This window comes from Periplaneta americana, chromosome 14, assembly GCF_040183065.1.
Source record: "Periplaneta americana isolate PAMFEO1 chromosome 14, P.americana_PAMFEO1_priV1, whole genome shotgun sequence".
Taxonomy (NCBI): Eukaryota; Metazoa; Arthropoda; class Insecta; order Blattodea; family Blattidae; genus Periplaneta; species Periplaneta americana.
In genome coordinates this window covers 86,561,767-86,574,138 of record NC_091130.1, presented here as the reverse complement: position 1 = coordinate 86,574,138, position 12,372 = coordinate 86,561,767, and the positions used below count along the sequence as shown (strand labels likewise).

Here is a 12,372-nt window from a genome sequence, read left to right as displayed (position 1 = left end):
AAACATCCATTAAAAGCGTTGAAACGTTTCATTAAGTGCTGAATAATGTTTCCAACGAATTCAACAGATATCTCGAATATTGTAATAGTTGAGAAAGTGATAAAGGGCTCGTATCGAAGTGTAAGGAGCTCATATCGAGTACTATATTTAAGGGAGATAAGCATACTTTTCACGTAACTCAAAAACAACTGCAACCTGGGGTTTATGACACCGTTAAACGTTTCAACTTTGCAGTTTACACATTTCGTCGGAGTTTCTGTACCACTATCACTTTTCAAAACTGGCTTGAAAAGTTAAAATGAAAAACAGAGGAAAATTTTCAAATATATTATTACTAAAGCCCGGATTTCTAAGCAAAATGCATATTCTTTTCCACATTTTTAAAGGTAAGCAGAAAGGTTATACTTCGTAAGACACACCTAGATAAGCAGTTTTAGCTATGTTTGTTAGTGCTTATAAATGCTTATTTCGCAGGAAAAAGTTTTTCCTTACTTATTTTACGATTTTTAACTAAAAAAGCATATTTTACCCAAAACTGTAATTTTAAAAGTGCATATTTCACACCTAGCCGCAATTGATCACTGATTCCCCTTTTTTATTGCCCAATAAAAAAATAACTTCAGTCGAGTGCGTAAGAAAGCAATGTTAGGGTATGACCCAGAATGTTGTGAAATAATAGTGCGTAGTTCTAATTAGGAGAGAACTTTGGGATTCCCGCCAAGCTTCTGCGACTAGGCAGGTTATCGCACTTATCGGAATGATGTCATGGTGCATGGATGGTGAATCTCCGAGTTCCAAGCTGCAGTGTGCAAGTTGTGCAACACGCGTTGGTTCAATTAGGTGTGTGTGATTGCTCACTGTTGTAATTAAGGAATGTCACCCACAAAAACCTCTCAATCAGCATTCTACGAAGCGAATAATTTATCATTATATTTCTGTGTATTCGTTTTTGCTTATTTTCTCCATTTTTCATGCTTATTTTACTGTTTCTGTGTACTCGTTTTTGCTTATTTTCACCATTTTTCGTGCTTATTTGCATGTTTATTTTACTATTTGATTGTACTTCGAAATTCGGGCTTTAATTATTACTTTTGTCCCAATATTACAATATTTTTCAAAAGTGCAAATACATATTATACTGAAAAGCGAAAAGGAATTTATGAAAGGAACCAAGTCTATTTATTATTAAGATTAAATTTAATATATTTAGTATGTTTTTTCTCTTGATTCAAAACAATTTTTTTCCCATAATCTAAATTTGTCTCAATTCTGTGATTGTTTTCAAATTGCTTGCATCAACTCGTGCAGACAATGTTCTGGAAAGAATTGGACCTATTCTAGAACCAGAAACGCAGAAATTTCCTTCTTTTATCTAAAGAACAGCTACTCATATGTCTTCATTGCCTAGAAAATGGAGCTCAACAACATGGAGTTGCAATGACTACTGATATGCAAAGACTTTGCAGGATGAAATAAAAAGTGAAAAGCAGTCTTTAATTTATGGAGTACTAGAAAGAATTTTCACTTTTCAACTACAAATATTGTGAAGTTTATATTGATTACTACCCTTGTAATAATGTGATTTCTGTCTTCTTTATAAAAATGAATACATTAATACACAAACATCACTTGCCAGATAGACAAGGGCAACAATGTGACCCAGCCAGTGGGATTATATGCGGCATTGTGTGTGTGTGTGTGCAGAACTCACTGATAATAAAACTTCAATTATGCATTCATACGTCTCTTTAGTAGAGAAATTGGACGTCAAACAGTGAAAGATCAGAATTTCGAAACAATGCCTGTTGTCTTATACTTGCGTCACAAACAGTGAACGTATTTTATTACGATAGACGAGATGTGTACAGGGCGCGAGAAGAGCTGAATTATAGTAATTTGTCGGCATGGGTGACGCAGTCGATACAGTGCTGGCCTTCTGTGCCTGAGGTTGTGGGTTCAATCCCGCCACAGGTCGATGACATTTAAGTGAGCTTAAATACGAGAGGCTCATGTCAGTAGATTTACTAGCAAGTAAAAGAACTCCTGCGGAACAAAATTTCCAGCACACCGACGATGCTAATATAACCTCGGCAGTTGCGAGCGTCGTTAAATAAAACGTAACAATAATTAAAATTATAGTAGTTTAATGCTCATGGCACTTGGATTTTTCCCATTCGTCAGCATTTGCCAATCTGACAATTCATGAAGTCTGTAATTACGCCGCACGCCTTACAGGCGTGCTGGAGAAGTAGACTACAAATTAAAGCGTTGCGTAGCGAAGTCCTCGCGAAATTATGTTTAAGATTCAGAGATACCTTTCCCACGTTGTATTAAAATAATGTGTTGATACTATGATTCCTGTAGCAAATACTTCCTGTTGACATACGAGCAGTGTAAATTGCATTGCAGGACTATAATCCACAATGTAAAGTGCACTACATAATATAATTAACACATTTGCCAATCTGACAATTCATGAAGTCTGTAATTACGCCGCACGCCTTACAGGCGTGCTGGAGAAGTAGACTACAAATTAAAGCGTTGCGTAGCGAAGTCCTCGCGAAATTATGTTTAAGATTCAGAGATACCTTTCCCACGTTATATTAAAATAATGTGTTGATACTATGATTCCTGTAGCAAATACTTCCTGTTGACATACGAGCAGTGTAAATTGCATTGCAGGACTATAATCCACAATGTAAAGTGCACTACATAATATAATTAACACGGGAGGATGTAAATTGAACTGTTTATTATTTTCACGCCTTTTCTGAAATCTTTTGTCCAGGCTATATTGCGCCGGATATTGACAGATTTCACTTAAGTAATGTATGATGGAAAACTACAGACTTTCTAAGACTCGATCGTTGGACACCGGTTACACTGTGTGTTTGGGTTACTATATTCAGACCCAAGTGAAGTAAGTGATTCATTAGTCCACCGTTGTGGCTGAGGGGTTAGGGAGTCTAATTGCGAACCCAGTGGTCCCGGGTTCGATTCCTGGTTAGAACGAGTTGCCTGGGTGAGGTTTTTTGGGATTTTTCCCTCACTCCTATAGATAAATACGTCATTTCCTTTCCTCATCATACCCTTTCTGATTTTTCAGATCACTCTACAGGCGGCCTCCCGGAACTACTGGCTCTCTCGACCGGCTTCCGTGGAACAACGCTGGATGGCTTCTGCAACCAGCACCCGAGGCGGACCGATAGGGGGTCCTTGGGGGAAGTTGCCGAAGCAGGAATGGTATATGGATTTCTGTTGGCTGTAGGAACCGGTAGTTAGGGAGTCATGTGGTTGGATTGGTGCGCGTAGGGATCTATGGCACGCAACTCATTTCATATGGAGGGTTAGCGCAATAGATCTCAACAGGTCACAGTGCTGGGCCACCTGTGCCCCCTCACTTAAATTCCATTCCATTCCATTCCAAGTGATTCATTTGTTCATGATTTGATGCCTTTACAACACAAAAGCGAGGATGCAGTAAAATTTTCTTCTTACTTGGTTGAAAATTTTATTGATGAAAGTATTCCTTTTCCTTTTATTAAACATTACATATGGATTTTAAATATTTTTGTGATATTGAAGTGAAATGAAATTGAGGTCTGTAATTTATGTTTCGTAGGTGCACAAAATATTAACATGTTTCCTCGGTGCAATTTACTTTCTTGATTCTTAGCCTCGCAGTGCAGTTTGTAAGGCAAATTGAGCAGCAGTTACTGTTTTCCAGTGCAATTTACAATCGCCCTGTCAATTGGTCCCAAAAAATGTCCCAGAATAAACACAATTTTGATCTCTCCCTGTACGAAGGAGGGTCCCGAAGACTTGCACTGCACCCTGAGGCTTATTGTGCTTACCACTCCTATTCTGTGAATGATTGGATAGCTGACGTTATTAGCTACTGCGTTATTAGATGTAGTTTAAGGAGTTATCATTAAACGAAATAATATGAAAACGATAGCAATTAACTATTTTCAAGCTGTGAGCTGTATGGAATAAAGATAAATGCCAACAAGACGAAGACCATGGTTATAGGAAGCAAAGTAAAAAAGGTGAGCTTACAAATTGTAAATGAGACAGTAGAGCAAGTAGACAGCTTCAAATTCTTGGAGTGTACTATAAGCAGTAACATGAGCTGCTGCCAAAAAGTCAAAAGGAGAATAGAATGGCAAAGGAAACTTTTAATAGAAAAAGGAGCATCTTCTGCGGACCTTTGGAGAAAAAACTAAGGAAGAGACTAGTGAAGTGCTTTGTGTGAAATGTAGCATTGTATGTGACAGAAACATGGACATTACGACGAAGTGAAGAGAAACGAATATAAGCATTTGAAATGTGAATATGGAGAAGGATGGAGCGTGTGAAATGGACAGACAGAATAAGAAACGAAATTGCTTTGGAAAGAGTGGATGAAGAAAGATTAATACTGAAATTGATCATGAAGAGGAAAAGAAATTGGTTGGGTCACTGCCTGAAAGAAGAAACTGTCTACTGAAGGATACACTGGAAGGAATAGTCAACGGGAGAAGAGTTCGGGGCAGAAGAAGATATCAGATGAAAGACGATATTAAGATATATGGATCATATGAGGAGACAAAGAGGAAGGCAGAAAATAGGAAAGACTGGAGTACTGTATGCTTGGTTTGCAGTGAAAGACATATTTATGGTCAAATCTAGAGTTAGTCTTTTCATATGTATTTATTTACTTTGTGTTTATCTTCACATGATGAAGAAAGTGGATTTTATAATGGAGTACATATTTTATTCATAATTTATTGTTTCTCATCAACACAGCACAATTACATGCATATAAAATATGACGTCAGATACCGCAATGGTTTCCTTAACGCTCTTTTGAATAACGTATTTGTCGGCAAGAAAGTTAGCTCTGGCATGGAACAAATATTCTTTATTTAGTGCTGCCATCTCGAATAGAGTTGTCAACTGAATGACACGGATAAGACCTTTACCCCTGCTTTTTGCACCTCCTTGGAGCTCAATCGAATGGACTACAAAACACGTCTGCGCATGTCCTTACTCAAATGACAAAGATTATAAGCTATATAGCAGCGCATAAGCGGGCAAACGATAATATTATCTCTGACACGGCGCGGCGCGTTAGATCAAATCGATGTTGTGCTGGAATCACTCCATGGAAAATCCATATTTTTTATGATATTTGTGATCTTATAGCGTTCTGAATGTACAGTTGAAAATAAGATATAATTGTATTTAGACAGTGCCATGGTACAAGGGCACCACCCCTAAAGCCGTCCCAGGAATATCAACGGTAACTTAACTTAATTTATTCTTCCTCTTCTGCACAGCTCAAGTTCACAATGGTATTTAATTTTCCCGAAAACTGAAAGTGAAACATGACCATCTGCAAATAAAATTTATAATCATTTCTTTCTTGACAAAGTTCACAATACCCTCATGTGAAGAATAACAACCAAAACATTGAAATGTAATAGGAAAATTGACTACGTTAATTGTCTTCATGATTTCAAAAATTTGTCTATTTTGTTCTTGGTCATTGTGGTCTCCCTCAAGAAAGGACGGAAGATTTTTTAATAAATCTTTCATAAAGGTAAATAAAAAAACATACAATCAACTCTGCCTGCTCCCTAGGGTTTACAAAGCAGTCACGTTTGAACACAGTGTCATTTAATTTCCAGAAGTGGTAATGAAACTGAAAATGTAACATAATTATTTGTAAATGAAACATAACATATAAATGAGAATGGTGACTTGCTTGCAGACTCTCATTCAATCCTTAACAGATGGAAAAACTATTTTGGGCAACTGCTAAATATACATAGGTCAAGTAGAAATGATCGGAACGAAATTCAAATACAAACTGCTGAGCCATTTATACCCGAACCCACACTTTCTGAAATCGAAATTGCGATAGAAAATCTGAAAAAGTACAAGTCTCCAGGTATTGATCAAATTCCAGCAGAATTAATACAAGAGGTTGGAAGCGTATTATCTAGCGAAATTTATAAACTTGTACTTGCAATTTGGGAAAAGGAAATTGTACCAGAACAATAGAAGGAGTCCATAATCATACCTATTTTTAAGAAGGGGGACAAGACTAACTGTAGTAACTTTCGAGGAATATCACTTTTGTTGACGTCGTACAAAATTTTGTCGAATATCCTTTTGAGAAGATTAACTCCATATGTAGATGAAATTATTGGAGATCATCAGTGTGGTTTCAGGCGTAATAGATCGACTATTGATCAGATTTTTTGTATTCGACAGATATTGGAGAAAAAATTGGAGTATAAGAGTACAGTACATCAGTTATTCATAGATTTCAAAAAAGGCGAATGACTCGGGTAAAAGAGATGTTTTATATAATATTCTTATTCAATTTGGTATTCCCAAGAAACTAGTTCGTTTAATTAAAATGTGTCTTAGTGAAACTTACAGCAGAGTCCGTATAGGCAAGTTTCTATCTGATGCTTTTCCAATTCACTGCGGGCTAAAGCAGGGAGATGCACTACCACCTTTACTTTTTAACTTCGCTCTAGAATATGCCATTAGGAAAGTTCAGGATAACAGAGAGGGTTTGGAATTGAACAGGTTACATCAGCTTCATGTCTATGCGAATGACGTAAATACGTTAGGAGAAAATCCACAAACGATTAGGGAAAAAGCGGAAATTCTACTTGAAGCAAGTAAAGAGATAGGGTTGGAAGTAAATCCCGAAAAGACTAAGTATTTGATTATGTCTGGTGATCAGAATATTGTACGAAATCGAAGTACAAAAGTTGGAGATTTATCCTTTGAAGAGGTGGAAAAATTAAAATATCTTGGAGCAACAGTAACAAATACAAATGACACTCGGGAGGAAATGAAACGCATAATAAATATGGGAAATGCCTGTTATTATTCGATTGAGAAGCTTTTATCATCTAGTCTGCTGTCAAAAAATCTGAAAGTTAGAATTTATAAAATAGTTAAATTACCGGTTGTTCTGTATGGTTGTGAAACTTGGATTCTCACTTTGAGAGAGGAACAGAGATTGAGGGTTTTTGAGAATAAGGTTCTTAGGAAAGATTTGGGGCTAAAAGGGATGACGTTACAGGATAATGGAGAAAGTTACACAACGCAGAGCTGCACGCAGTGTATCCTTCACCTGACATAATTAGGAACATAAAATCCAGACGTTTGAGATGGGCAGGGCATGTAGCACGTATGGGCGAATCCAGAAATGCATATAGAGTGTTAGTTGGGAGGCCAGAGGGGAAAAGACCTTTGGGGAGGCCGAGACGTAGATGACAAGATAATATTAAAATGGATTTGAGGGAGGTGGGATATGATGATAGAGACTGGATTAATCTTGCTCAGGATAGGGACCAATGGCGGGCTTATGTGAGGGCGGCAATGAACCTCCGGGTTCCTTGAAAGCCACTAAGTAAGTAAGTATGTAAATGAAACATAACCTATATCCCACGTGCCCTGATGAAATTTACTTACAGTCGCTTGGAAAGAGGCTACTATACTGTGAGACATAGTTAGGGGAGACCCGGGCAAAAGAAATAACCCGGGCAAAGAGAATAATGCCAATTCCTTAGAAACGCCAACAGGTAGCGCTTTCTGCTGCTATGTTGAGGAAGAATCCCTAACAGATTTTGCTGCTGGAACTGACTTGTCGTCATTCTAGCTAGTAAGAGCAGATGTCAACGTGTGTTTGAAGAAAATTGACTGTTTTCTTAAAATATTTCAAGGTAAGACAGTACTGCAGAAACTCTTTGTTATGTGATAGTAATATATAGGCGATACTGTTACTTCTATAGTGCCGTACTTATGAAGAAGATTATTGACGTTTATGTTTGTATAACCTTAAATGAAAAGCGAAGTGGCGTCTGCGGGCAAAGTGAATAGGGCAAAGTGGATAACTTATCCACTATATGTGTCATCTGTATATTTGTATATATTTGTCTATTGTAATAAAGCGTGTTAGACCATTTTACACAGTGGAGACATTAAGTCACACTAATTAAATTATTAATCAGTAACACTGAGCTCAGTTTTTACTTAAAAAGGTCGTAATGTGTTTTCAGATGGTTTAATTTTTCAAGAGGAAGACGGAGCAAGCCAAATAGTCGGAAGAAGACATGAAGAAAGCACTTGAAGAAATAAAATCTTCCAATCAGTAGTTCTGCTATCTGGCCATACAACCATAATGTGTTTGTTGATGAAGAGTTTGCTCCAGATAAACTTACAGATCGCCCACTTGAGACAGAAATCAGCGGAACGACAGTTGGCTCAGATTCAACAAATTCTGCGGTGCCAGCTTCTTCAGCGGCTGAAGAAACAGTTAATGCTCACTCAGAATCAACCACATCCTTGATGTCAGCATCTTCAGAGATTGACGAAATATTCAATACATCAATTAGACTCATTAACATGGTGTTTATGTGTTGATTTATTTTTATTATCAGTGAATAGAAAGTAAATAGAAATGTGAAAATGTTATAGGGATATTCACTTTGCCCGGGTTAATTATTCGCTTTGCCCGTGTAACCGGGCAAAGCGAATAATTAACTATATTTTCTTTCACAAATCATATCACTGTCCGTAGGTACGAGAAACGAATTTCTGTTTTGTAGATATGTGGACAACATGTGTCACAACCAAAGTCATGAAGTTTTTTTATTTCGGGAGCACCAAAATATAGCCTGTGGCATTGTTCATTCTTAGCTTATCCGCTTTGCCCGGGTTTCCCCTAATATAATTTTGTCTGATGGAAACCTATACTCAGTAACATCAGTTTCAAGATGACTTTTCAATTCTTCCAAATACGTTCTTAGAGTCTTTACTGTTTATTTGTTACTTTTGTTTCTAACAATTCTTTCGGTGAGACGAAAGAATTCCCTACTTATGCTGCCAACAGCATTGCAAATAGAGTTTGTGAAAAAGTTATTAAGCAGCAGTGAAAAGTCGCTAAATTTATATTTTATCAATAGAGAAAATTATATTACTGTCGCTAACGAGAATTTAAAAATCGCTAAATTATATTTAAACAATACTAACATTTAATTAATCTTGTCTCTGAAAAATAGTTAAAAGTAGCCAAATCTAGCGACAAAATCTCTATATTGGTAACAGTGCTGCCAAAGATATTGCATTGTATGGAAGAGGTGTTGTGATATGGTATAATTCCAAAATGAAAATCATATCGAGTATTTTGTGGCAGCAATTACGAGTATTTTGTAGTGGCTTACAAGAAATATTTATTTTGGAATGTAGTATTTCAAGATTGTTACTTTTTGGAATAATGCCAAAATAACTGTTACTGGTTTTTGTCCCCACATCTAACGTATACAGATTTATATTTGTTCCTAGGATGGTCCCGTTCGACTTATGTTAAAACAGGATATAGGAAACTATCATCATCCTTTCCATTGACCAGGTAAGGGCCTATATTGGTAGTAGATATCCAGGTTCCGTACCACGGCATGATGACCGTATCGGACTCCTGAAATGACAGCAGATGAAAGCAAAAAATATTAAGTTACTGATGATGGATTCAAATCTAATTCTAATACAATCAAAGCTGTTATTAATTTTACTAGTTATATTTTAGAAGCTCTTGAGGACCACATATTTAGCTCTACTATATTTTGTGTTTTAAGTAAGGCTTTTGACTATGTTTCGCATGATATTATATTAGAAAAATTACAATATTATGATATTAAAGGGAATGAATTGAAATTATTTATGTCTTATTTCAGTAACCGTCAGCTGTGTGTCTTCATTGATGGCAATAAATCTAAGCTCATGAATGTAAAATATGGTGAGCTTCAAGGACCAGTGTTGGGACCTATTCTGTTTTTAATAATGGTTAATGATTTGATGTGCAATGTCTCTGCTTATTCTGTGGTATTCGCTGTTGATGCCACTTTTTTTTTGACAAGTCATAGTGATGTTAATGAATTGAAAACTCTTACTAATTCCATTTTTAATGAAGCCAAGAAATAGTTTAGTTCCAATAAATTTCTTTTAAATGAAATTGAAACTGCATCTCTGTTATTTAGTAGTACAGTCATGGAAACAATAATTTCAAACTTCTTGGTATTACTGTGGACACCTCATTTACCTGAGCACACCATGTTGATTTTGTTTGTAAAAAATTATCAAGAGTAATATTTCTTCTGCGAAATTTAAAAATGGATGTTCCGAAGAATTACATTAGAATTGTCTATTTTTCTTATTTTCATAATATACTTCCTTACGGACTACTTTTATGGGGTAATGGTACTCATATTAATAAGGTTCTTATGTTACAAAAAAAGCTATTAGAATTGTAACAAATTATTCATCAATGAAGGCACACTGCAGACCGTTATTTGTGAATGAAAACGTAATGACTGTTACATCACTGTATATTTATCAAGCCCTAAATTTTGTCAAAGATAATTCACAAATGTTGACACATAGGAATGATGTTCACCTATACAATACCAGAAACCGTCACATTTTGCTATACCTACAGTAAGTGTAGGCTAACCAAAACAATGAATAAGTATTTTATTATGTCTCTGAAAATTGAAAATAAATAAATTTCCGACACATGTTTTCAATTTGAAAAGGAAGCCTTTTAACAGACTTGTCTCTGGTTGGTTAATAAAGAAATCCTTTCATGATATTAATGAGTTTATTAATGTTAATGTTGTTGAGTGTTTTTGATACAGTTTTATTGGTTTTTATATTTTTGTTGTTTATTTTGTATGTAATATTCGACTTTGTCAATTGCACAAATTTGTGTTTACTGACAGTACGCTACTCAATATATTCAACACCTTCAGTTTTCAGAAGTGCAATTGCAGTTTGAGAGAATTATAATTGAAATCCCCACATAGTGAAGGCTTTCTGTTTGTAGCGATACCCACAGACGTACATGTTAGACGTGAACAAATTGAATATGGGATCAATTAAACCTAGACCAGTTGAGAAAATAAAATTACACACTTAATCAACATTTAAGGCTCGACATTGAACGAGAATTTCAGACTTTTCTACCGCGTCACAGATGTCTTGATCTGCACAGGTTGAATTAGTTTGCAAAGTGCTCAGAATTAGGAACCGAAAAGAGAATGTAATGGAAACTTCAAGACATTTAGACTAGAGTCTATTTTCAAATCTAACTTATATCTTGTTTCATTAACAGCCATTGAAATGTTACCTGGAGATTGGTACTTAACAGATTAAATAAAGAGAAAAACGACAAACGTCATGATCACCTTGAAACGTTTTTCATGGCATCTGTGAGTCTTTGTATAAAAAAAAATTAAGTTAACATAAACTATAATATATAGGATTTGGAAAGTAGCTCTTTATATTTTATGGATAAATAGATATAAACTAAACTTTAATACGTGTTCTGGTCGTTCACTAATTCCAGGAGACATAATATAACATGTTTAATATTTATAGTATCTGTAATTTACTACTTGGAAACACTATTATTTGTTTTATATTATAAGAATCTTCTGAAGAATTGTCTGAAATAGCTGACTGATTCCATTTGTACCTGTAGATCAAATTAGCACAGTTTAACTTGTAATATTTGACGAAATTGTGGTAAATACATTTCTCGTGATACTTTTTTACACTTAAGAATTTATATACAGCGCATGCATCTTTCTTTTCAAATATTAATGAATGAATTTAAATTTTTCATTCCTCCCTGTGCATATTTAAGTATCGTCTTTCCATCTACAGCTATTGACAACATGCAAGTAGCCTCAATAGTTGATCTGCATCGATTGGTAAAAGACATGACGGAACCGTTTACAATAAACAGTGGCAAATTCCTACACTTATCGTACTTTTAGCCTAGTTTACATGCATATACATTCGTCGAAATATTGACATAAGTCATATATTTAATGGAGTGAAATAAAAAAGATGTACTGTAATGTTTGAAAATGAAATCAAAAACAATGCTACATAAAATGTTACAAACAAGAAATAATTGAGATCGATAGACTGGACTAATACCTCACTTTTCGTTACTGAAGAGGTAAAATTACCTACAAAAACACTGACTGAAATGTTGATATTTCAGACGTATGTAATCACAAAATAATTTTGATTGTCATTACATCTAATTTGAGAATATCTATTGTTATTGTTTAGTCAACTGTCCAAACACAGCTTTGAACCTCATAAGTGACATCAATAAGGCATCACTCATGAGGAAACTAGGCAAGGAGATATTGGGGTAGGGTGACAAGTTCCTTTCCCCCTAAACTACATACATCGCTGATTAGTAACATATTACACTAACCAGACTTGATATGTATACAAACAAGTGTTCTTTCTCAGACACATATCTTCAAGTGAGATTACCGAATGACA

General features: G+C 35.5%; 1 long non-coding RNA gene across 1 annotated transcript in view; it reads left to right on the top strand.

Moving 5' to 3' along the window:
- LOC138713536 (uncharacterized) overlaps positions 1-12,111 on the top strand; it is a 32,136-nt gene extending 20,025 nt beyond the window's left edge. The window contains exons 2-3 of the long non-coding RNA XR_011335891.1: positions 3,107-3,243; positions 8,070-12,111. This is a non-coding gene — a long non-coding RNA (uncharacterized lncRNA). The remainder of the gene's footprint in view (positions 1-3,106; positions 3,244-8,069) is intronic.
- The last annotated feature ends 261 nt before the right edge of the window (positions 12,112-12,372 follow it).